Here is a 10,405-nt window from a genome sequence, read left to right as displayed (position 1 = left end):
GTGTATACCTATGTAACAAAACTGCACGTTCTGCACATGTACCCCAGAACTTAAAGTATAATAATTTAAAAAAAGAACTCTCGGCATATAATAAATAAAAGTTGGAGGATAAATACCCCAGTTTCCATGCCCCTCAAGTGGCACACTCTAAGGTATTTCCCACATAGTTTCTTAGAGTTCTCCAGAAGGGTTGAGCCTCAGCAACCCACAGTGGTACCTTGCACAACAATACTCCCTTTATTGGCTTCCTTCCCTTCCCTATTTCACTTCCCCATTCCTCTACAGGTGCTTCCTGGGGTCACCTCCTAAATAAGCTACTGCACTCCCATTCTTTTCTTAGGGTCTGCATCGGGTGAACTCAACCTAAAATAGCCAATTGACTAGTCCTGAAAGGTAGTGATGTTTAGAGGCACTGTCCCAGGAGTCTTTGAATGGCTTCTACTGTTTTATCAGTTCATCAGGATCTCTTGCACATTAACCAACAAGTAGATTGTTTTCTGTTGTTCTCGAGTTTGTCCTATCCCACAGAACTGCAGACATAATTACTTGGCACTCTCTCCTTGCCCTCCCAAACATACCACCTCACATGAGTTGGCACTTTCAGCTACATTTTGCCTGTATTAATAACTTCTATTTTAATAATGGTTTCCAACCTCAATTTTCATCAGACTGAGCTCCTGGTTTCATTTTCTCCTAATTATAATAAGATGCCACAAGGCTTCTTAAACATGATGGGTCCTGGGTGGGTGTAAATTGTTTGCTGCTGTTGAAGACACGCTGGGAGACAATCTTCCGGGATCTGATAGGAAATTGTTCCAGATGTCAGAAATCCAGCGCCAAAAAAATAAAAATAAACTCCAGTTACTAAACTGATTAGGGTCTGGTATTTCAGAAATAAGAGAGCTTTCAGGATGAACAAAATGTGAAATCTCTGGAAATGGTCCAGAGATTCAGCAAATATATGGTTTAGGAGTATTCTGGAAGCTGGAAGACAGCTTGTGGCCAATTAAATAATCATTTTCTTATGTCACATGAGAGATTAGAATCCTAGAAGAGCAGGAAGAGATCTTGAGAATGCTCTTATCCACCCTTCACTCTCGAAATTTATGAGTGAGAAAAATGAAAGCCCAGAGAGGTGAAATGATGAGCCTACACACACACTGATAATGAGCTGAAACTAAAACCAAGACCAGTTTCTTTTTTACAACCCCAAAACATTATCCCCTAGTCTATAGAGAAAAAACAATGATTCCAGACCAGCAACCATTGCTTCCACCCCGTAACCACGGAGGACTGGAGAGTCAGGACAACCAAGGGAAAGACTAGAATTCTCAGAGCCATCTCTTGGCTGTGCAAAATGATGGAAACCACATTTGGTAGTTCCTCCGGGAGGGTACCCAGGGTCCAGCTAGAGGGCTGGCATGTGAAATACACTGCATTAAAAATAATCCAGCTGGGCACGGTGGCTCATGCCTGTAATCCCAGCATTTTGGGAGGCCAAGGTGGGTAGATCACTTGAGGTCGGGAGTTTGAGACCAGCCTGGCAAACATGGTGAAACCTTGCCACTACTAAAAATACAAAAATTAGCTGGGCGTGGTGGCATGCACCTGTAATCTCAGTTACTTGGGAGGCTGAGGCAGAAGAATTGCTTGAACCCAGGAGGTGGAGTTTGCAGTGAGCCAAGATCGCATCACTGCTCTCCAGCCTGGTGACAGAGTGAGACTTCTTCTAAAAAAATTTTTTTAAAAAGTCCAATATGGTGAAACAGCATGAGAGCCAGAAGAGTATTTCTGGTATACCCTTATGGTCTTATGATGCTGTGCTCTGTGCTAGGCCCCCAAGGATCTGAAATCTATTGTAGACTTATGCTCTCCTCTGAAGTTGTTTCTAAATGAAATGGTGGAGACAAGGCAGACAATAAACCTATTTAAAATATATAAAGGTGATTACCAAGTCTCTTTCATCACAACACTCATAAGCTCTTCAGGATTAGAGACTATATTTTTATTGATTCATTCATAAATGTAATCAACAAATTTACTGAGTGCCTACTATAAGTCACTGGGAATGGGAAGGGGTGCTAGATGCAATACAAGGTGGAACAAAAGCTGTCTCAAGCCCTCGAGTGGCTTCTTCTCACCTCATCAGAATACAAATCCAAGTCCTTATAATCTTCTGTCAGATCTGTCCTGATTGCAAAATGCTTTACTATCCCTCTGGTATACTGTTATTCATAGTCTCTGGTTGGAGATATTGAAGGCTGTTGCATGAGAAGACTAGTTTCATTTAGTGAATTTTATTTATTCATGTGTTCATTTATTCAACACAAATTTATTAGTTATCACCTCCACATCAGGGCCTGTGATGAACACTGGGTTATTGCTGGAAAATGATGTTTACCAGTTCTCATGAACTTTGTAGTTTATAGAGAGGAAATCAAGCAATAAACAGGTTGGAAAATGCCTAAATGACAACACATCGTGATATACTCTGAAGAAAAAAAACAAGGCCTCGGAAAAGGAATAATGGAGGAAAGCTAATTTATGTCGAGAGAAAAGGCATCTCTTGCAGAAGTAACATTTAAATTAAAGCTCTAAAGAGGCAGATTAGTCAGCCAGGGAAAGAGGTCAATGAATTTTTTCAGGTAGACAGAATAGATTGCCAGGGAGGTTCTAAAGCTGGTACACTGGTAGCCCTCTATCCTACCCTTGAGCTTTGGACACACCCTACACTGAGCATCCTCGTGGACCACTCCGCCCTCAGGAAACTAGTTGAGGTAGGTGTGTGAAAGGGGAAAGCATCTCTCAAGGCATAATCAATTCAACAAACAAGAGTTCTGGGAGAAGTTATAGCGGATGAGCACATGAGGTTGTCTCCCCTACACACACACACACACACACACACACACACATACACACACCCCTTCAAACTTGGACAGACTTTGATGGCAAGAAGTAAGATACACTCTTGTTTCTACTGGGGACACAATATGTGAACCAGAAAAATCAGAAAAAGAAAGCAAACATACTTTGCTTTCTTCCTTGTCTTCTTTAGAATTTTATCCCAGCAAAGCCTGACCTCTATTCTATACACATTGAACTTAGATTTTCCCACTTGTCAGTTGAACTTGAAGCATCTGAAGCTGTACTTTCCTTGTCTGTAATATGGTTATACTATAATTGCCCTATTTCTTCACAACAAATTTTATGCAAAAGTTTTAGAAAATATGAAGCATTGTAAAAATACATAACATTTTAAAAGAGATTTTATTTTTGATGTTACTTGTGTCTTTAATTTTTCCCATAAGTTTTTGGGGTACCAGTGGTATTTGGTTATATGAGTAAGTTCTTTAGTGGTGATTTGTGAGATTTTGGTACACCCATCATCCGAGCAGTATACATTTCACCATATTTGTAGTCTTTTATCCCTAGCCCCCTTCCCACTCTTCCCCCCAAGTCCCCACAGTCCATTGTACCATTCTTATGCCTTTGCATCCTCGTAGCTTAGCTCCCACATATCAGTAAGAACATACTGTGATTGATTTTCCATTCCTGAGTTACTTCACTTAGAATTATAATCTCCAATCTCATTCAGGTCACTGTGAGTGCTGTTAATTCATTCCTTTTTATGGCTGAGTAATGTTCCATTATATATATATATAATTTCTTTGTCCACTCATTGATTGATGGGCATTTGGGTTGCTTCCACAATTTTGCAATTGTGAATTGTGCTGCTATAAACATGAGTAAGCAAGTATCTTTTTCATATAATGACTTCTTTTCTTCTGGGTAGATACCCAATAGTGGGATTGCTGGATCAAATGGTAGTTCTGCTTTTAGTTATTTAAGGAATCTCCACACTGTTTTCCATAGTGGCTGTACTAGTTTACATTCCCACCAGCAGTGTAGAAGTGTTCCCTGATCACTGCATCCACACCAACATCTACTGTTTTTTAATTTTTTGATTATGGCCATTCTTGCAGGAGTAAGGTAGTATTGCACTGTGGTTTTGATTTGCATTTCCCTGATCATTACTGATGCTGAGCATTTTTTCATATGTGTGTTGGCCATTTGTATGCTTTCTTTTGAGAATTGTCTATTCGTGTCCTTAGCCCACTTTTTGATGGGATTGTTTGGTTTTTTCTTACTGATTTGTTTGAGTTTGTTGTAAATTCTGGATATTAGTCCTTTGTCAGATGTATAGATTGTGAAGATTTTCTCCCACTCTGTGGGTTTTCTGTTTACTCTGCTGACTGTTCCTTTCACCATGCAAAAGCTTTTTAGTTTAATTAAGTCCCAACTATTTATCTTTGTTTTTATTGTATTTGTTTTGGGGTTCTTGGTCATGAAATCCTTGCCTAAGCCAACGTCTAGAAGGGTTTTTCCAATGTTATCTTTTAGAATTTTTATAGTTTCAGGTCTTAGATTTAAGTCCTTAATCCATCTTGAGTTGATTTTTGTATAAGGTGAGAGATAAAGATCCAGTTTCATTCTCCTACATGTGGCTAGCCAATTATCCCAGCACTATTTGTTGAAAAAGGTGTCCTTTCCCCACTTCATGTTTTTGTTTGCTTTCTTGAAGATCAGTTGGCTGCAAGTATTTGGGTTTATTTCTGTGTTCTCTATTCTGTTCCATTGGTCTATGTGCCTATTTTTATACTAGTACCATGCTGTTTTGGTGACTATGGCCTTATAGTATAGTTTGAAATCAGGTAGTGTGATGCTTCTAGGTTTGTTCTTTTTCCTTAGCCTTGCTTTGGCTATGTGGGCTCTTTTTTTGTTCCGTATGAATTTTAGAATTGTTTTTTCTAATTCTGTGAAGGATGATGGTGGTATTTTGATGGCGATTGCATTGAATTTCTAGATTGCTTTTGGCAGTATGGTCATTTTCACAATATTGATTCTACCCATCCATGAGCATGAGATGTGTTTCCATTTGTTTGTGTTGTCTGTGATTTCTTTCCACAGTGTTTTGTAGTTTTCCTTGTAGAGGTCTTTCGACTCCTTGGTTAGGTATATTCCTAAGTATTTTTTTTCAGCTATTGTAAAAGGGATTGAGTTCTTGATTAGATTCTCCGCTTGGTTGCTGTTGGTGTATAGAAGAGCTACTGAGTTGTGTACATTAATCTTGTATCTGGAAACTTTGCTGAATTATTTTATCAGTTCTAGGAGCTTTCTGGAGGAGTCTTTAGAGTTTTCAAGGTAAATGATCATGTTGTCAGCAAACAGTGACAGTTTGACTTCCTCTTTACTGATTTGGATGCCCTTTATTTCTTTCTCTTGTCTGATTGCTCTGGCTAGGACTTCCAGCACTATGTTGAAGAGGGGTGGTGAGAGTGGGCATCCTTGCCTTGTTCCTGTTCCTAGAGGGAATGCTTTCAACTTTTCCCCATTCAGCATTATGTTTTCTGTAGGTTTGTCATAGATGGCTTTTATTATATTGAGATATGTCCATCATATGCTGATTTTGCTGAGAGTTTTAATCATAAATGGATGCTAGATTTTGTCGAATGCTTTTTCTGCATCTATTGAGATGATCATGTGATTTTTGTTTTTAATTCTGTTTATGTGGTATATAACATTTATTGATTTGTCTATGTGAAACCATCCCTGCATCCCTGGTATGAAACCCACTTAATTATTGTAGATTATCTTTTTGATATTTTTTGATATGTTGTTGGATTTGGTTAGCTAGTATTTTGTTAAGGGTTTTAGCATCTATGTTCATCGAGGATATTGGTCTGTAGTTTTCTTTTTTGATTATGTCCTTTCCTGGTTTTGGTATTAGGGTGATGCTTGCTTCATAGAATGAATTAGGGAGGGCTCCTTCTTTCTCTATCTTGTGGAATAGTGTCAGAAAGATTGGTATCAATTCTTTGAATGTCTGGTAGAGTTCTGCTGTGAATCCAACTGGTCCTGGACTTTTTTTGTGGGTAAGTTTTAAATTACCATTTCAATCTTGCTGCTCGTTATTGGTCTGTTCAAGGTATCTAATTCTTCTTGATTTAAGCTAGGAAGGTTGTATTTTTCCAGGAATTTATTCATCTCTTCTAGTTTATGTGTGTAAAGGTGTTCATAGTAGCTTTGAATTATTTTTTGTATTTCAGTGGTGTCAGTTGTAATATCTCCTGTTTCTTTTTTTTTTTTTTTTTCTTTCTGTTGCCCAGGCTGGAGTACAGTGGCATGATCTCAGTTCATTGCAACCTCTGCCTCCCAGGTTCAAGTGATTCTCCTGCCTCAGCCTCCTGAGTAGCTGGGATTACAGGCAACCGCCACCATGCTCAGTTAATTTTTGTATTTTTAGTGGAGTCGGGGTTTCACCACATTGGCCAGGCTGCTCTTGAACTCCTGACCTCAAGTGATCCACCTGCTTCGGCCTCCCAAAGTGCCTGGATGACAGGCATGAGCCACTGTGCCCAGTCCTGTTTCATTTCTTAACGAGGTTATTTGTATTTTCTCTTTTCTTTTCTTGGTTAATCTTGCTAATAGTCTATCAATTTTATTTATCTTTTCAAAGAACCAGCTTCTCATTTATCTTTTGTATTTTTTTATTTGTTTGTTTCAATTTCATTTAGTTCTGCTTTGCTCCTGGTTATTTCCTTTCTTCTGCTTGGTTTGGGTTTGGTTTGCTCTTGTTTCTCTAGTTCCTTGAGGTGTGATCTTAGAGTGTCAGTTTGTGCTCTTTTAGTCTTTTTGATGTAGGAATTTAGGGCTATGAACTTTCCTCTTAGCACCTCTGTATCCCAGAGGTTTTGATAGTTTGTGTCATTATTGTCATTCAGTTCGAAGAATTTTTAAATTTCCACCTTGATTTAGTTTTTGACCCAATGCTCATTCAGGAGCAGGTTATTTAATTTCCATGTATTTGCATGGTTTTGAAGGTTCCTTTTGGAGTTTATTTCCAGTTTTATTCCACTATGATCTGAGAGAGTGCTTGATATAATTTCAATTTTCTTATATTTATTGAGGCTTGTTTTATGGCCTATCATGTGGTCTAACTTGGAGAAAGTTCCATGTGCTGTGGAATAGAATGTGTATCTGCAGTTGTTGGATGAAGTGTTCTGTATATATCTGTTAAGTCCATTTGTTCCAAGGTATATTTTAAATCCATTGTTTCTTTGTTGACTTTCTGTCTTGATGACCTGTCTAGTGCTGTCAGTGGAGTATTGAAGTCTCCCACTATTATTATGTTGCTGTCTATCTCATTTCTTCAGTCTATTAGTAATTGTTTTATAAATTTGGGAGCTCCATTGTCAGGTGCATATATGTTTAGGATTGTGATATTTTCCTGTTGGACAAGGCCTTTTACCATTGTATAATGTCCCTCTTTGTTTCTTTTAACTGCTGTAGCTTTAAAGTTTGTTTTGTCTGATATAAGAATAGCTACCCCTGCTTGCTTTTGGTGTCCATTTGGATGAAATGTCTTTTTCCACCTCTTTACTTTAAGTTTACGTGAGTCTTTATGTGTTAGGTGAGTCTCCTGAAGGCAGCAGATGGTTGGTTGGTGAGTTCTTATCTACTCTGTGGTTCCATATCTTTTAAGTGGAGCATTTAGGCCATTTACATTCAATGTTAGTATTGAGATGTGAAGTACCATTGCGTTCATCATGCTATTTGTTGCCTGCATTCTTTGTTTTTTGTTTGCTTGTTTGTTTTTGCTTTTTAACTAGTATTTTTATTTTAGGTCCTGTGTGGTTTATGCTTTAAAGAGGTTCTGTTTTGATGTGTTTCCAGGATTTGTTTCAAGATTTAGAGCTCCTTTTAGCAGTTCTTGTAGTGGTGACTTGGTTGTGGCGAATTCTCTCAGCATTTGTTTGTCTGAAAAAGACTGTATCTTTCCTTCATATATGATGCTTAGTTTTACTGACTACAAAATTCTTGGCTGATAATTGTTTTGTATGAGGAGGCCAAAGATAGGGCCCCAATCCCTTCCAGCTTGTGGGGTTTCTGCTGAGAAAACTGCTATTAATCTGATAGGTTTTCCTTTATAGGTTACCTGGTGCTTCTGTCTCACAACTCTTTAGATTCTTTCCTTCGTCTTTGAATAACCTGATGACAATGTGCCTAGGTGATGATCTTTTTGTGATGAATTTCCCAGGTGTTCTTTGTGCTTCTTGTATTTTGATGTCTAGGTCTGTAGCAAGGCCAAGGAAGTTTTCCTCAATTATTCCCCCAAATATATTTTCCAAGCTTTTAGACTTCTCTTCTTTCTCAGGAACATCGATTATTCTTAGGTTTGGTTATTTAACATGATCCCAGACTTCTTGGAGGTTTTTTTTCATATTTTCTTATTCTTTTTTTTCTTTTACTTGTTGGATTGGGATAATTTGATGACCTTTTCTTTGAGCTCTGAATTTCTTTCTTCTACTTGTTCAATTCTATTGTTGAGACTTTCCAGAGCATTTTGCAATTTTATAATTGTATCCAATGTTTCCTGAATTTTTTATTGTTTTTTTCTTTAAGCTATCTGTTTCCTTGAATATTTCTCCCTTCACTTTTTGTATTGTTTTTTGGATTTCCTTGCATTGGGCTTTGCCTTTCTCTGGTGCCTCCCTGATTAGCTTAATATCTAACCTCCTGAATTATGTATCAGGTAAATCAGGGATTTCTTCTTGGTTTGGATCCATTGCTGGTGAACTAGTGTGATTTTTGGGGGGTACTAAAGAGCCTTGTTTTGTCATATTACCAGAGTTGGTTTTCTGGTTCCTTCTCATTTGGGTAGGCTTTGTCAGAGGGAAGATCTAGGTCTGAAGGCTGTTGTTCAGATTCTTTTGTCCCATGGGATGTTCCCTTGATGTAGTATTCTCTCCCTTTTCCTATGGACGTGGCTTCCTGTGAGCTGAACTGCAGTGATTGTTGTCTCTCTTCTGGGACTAGCCACCCAGCAAGTCTACCTGGATCCGGGCTGGTACTGGGGGTTGTCTGCAGCGTCCTGTGATGTGAACTGTCTATGGGTCTCTCAGCCATGGATATCAGCACCTGTTCTGGTTGAGATGGCAGGGGGGTGCAATGGACTCTGTCAGGATTCTGAGTTTTGGTGGTTTAATGCTCTATTTTTGTGCTGGTTGGCCTCCCAGTGTTAGGTGGGGCCCTAGATCTCCCAAGATTATATGCCCTTTGTTTTCAGTTACCAGGATGGGTGAGGGAAGTACCATCAGTTGGAGGCAGGGCTAGGTGTGTCTGAGCTCAGACTCTCCTTGGGTGGGCCTTGCTGCAGCTGCTGTGGGGGATGGGGGTGAGGTTCCCAGGTCAATAGAGTTGTGTGCCTAGGAGGATTATGGCTGCCTATGCTGAATCATGCAGGCTGTCAGGGAAGTGGGGGAAAGCCGGCAATCACAGGTCTCACCCAGCTCCCATGCAAACTGAAGAGCTGGTCTCACTCCCACCGTGCCCCCTCTAACAGCCCTGAGTCTGTTTCCAGGCAGTGGGCAAGCTGGGCTTGAGAACTTGCCCCAGGCTACCCACCTCCCAGCTGTGAAAGAAAAGGGCTTAGTTCTTCCCCGGCCTGTGGAGTCTACACACTGGATTCATGCCCTGAGTTCTGGCCAGGAGGCTTCTTGCCCCATTCAAATTGTTACAAAGTTCACCTGGAGATTTCCTTCTCCCTGTGGTGTTTCCCTACTCCCTGCTCCTCTGGCCGCCCTCCCAATGGATCCCTGTGGTGCCAGGCAGGAATGGCCTGCTTGGGGACCCAGCAAGCTCCCAGGGCCTTCCTCTGCTTCCTCTACCCCTGTATTTCACTTGGCTCTCTAAATTTACTCAGTTCCAGATAAGGTTGAAAACTCCTGCAAACAGACCTTCAGTTTCTCCAGTGGGTGTGTGTCAGGAGAGGAAGCTCTCCCTTTCCCACTTCCACAGTTGGGGCACTCAGTATTTGGGGTGTCTCCCGGGTCCTGCAGGAGCAGTCCACTTCCTTCAGAGGGTCTGTGGGTCCTCTCTGGATTTCTGGTTTGTTCTTGCAGTTGATCTGGCGCCAAAATTCACAATACGAGCCTCCACACACTGCTCTGTCCGTCCGAGTCAGAGCTGAATCTAGTCCTGCCTCCCATCCACCATGATCATTGGTTTTATTTTTTTAGGGCAGTTTTAGGTTCGCAGCCAAATTGAGTGGGATATACAGAGATTTTCCATATACCCACTGCCCCTACAGTGGCACAGCCTCCCCCATTATCACCATCCACTACTAGAGTGGTACATTTGTTACCATCGATGAACCTACATTGACACACCATTTTCACCGGAAGTCCGTAGTTGACATTAGGGTTCGTTCTTGGTGTTGCATATTCCATAGACTTTGAGCATTATAAAAATATAGTAGTAATAATTGTGCTGATCATTCTTCAGCCCCGTACCCCAAGATGCATTCTCTATACTTCTTTGCCCTGATCTGTGCCAGGAGAGGCAG

This window comes from Colobus angolensis, unplaced genomic scaffold (assembly GCF_000951035.1).
Source record: "Colobus angolensis palliatus isolate OR3802 unplaced genomic scaffold, Cang.pa_1.0 Scaffold188, whole genome shotgun sequence".
Taxonomy (NCBI): Eukaryota; Metazoa; Chordata; class Mammalia; order Primates; family Cercopithecidae; genus Colobus; species Colobus angolensis.
The sequence above is the reverse complement of the archived record's forward strand: the minus strand, read 5'-3'. Positions refer to the sequence as shown.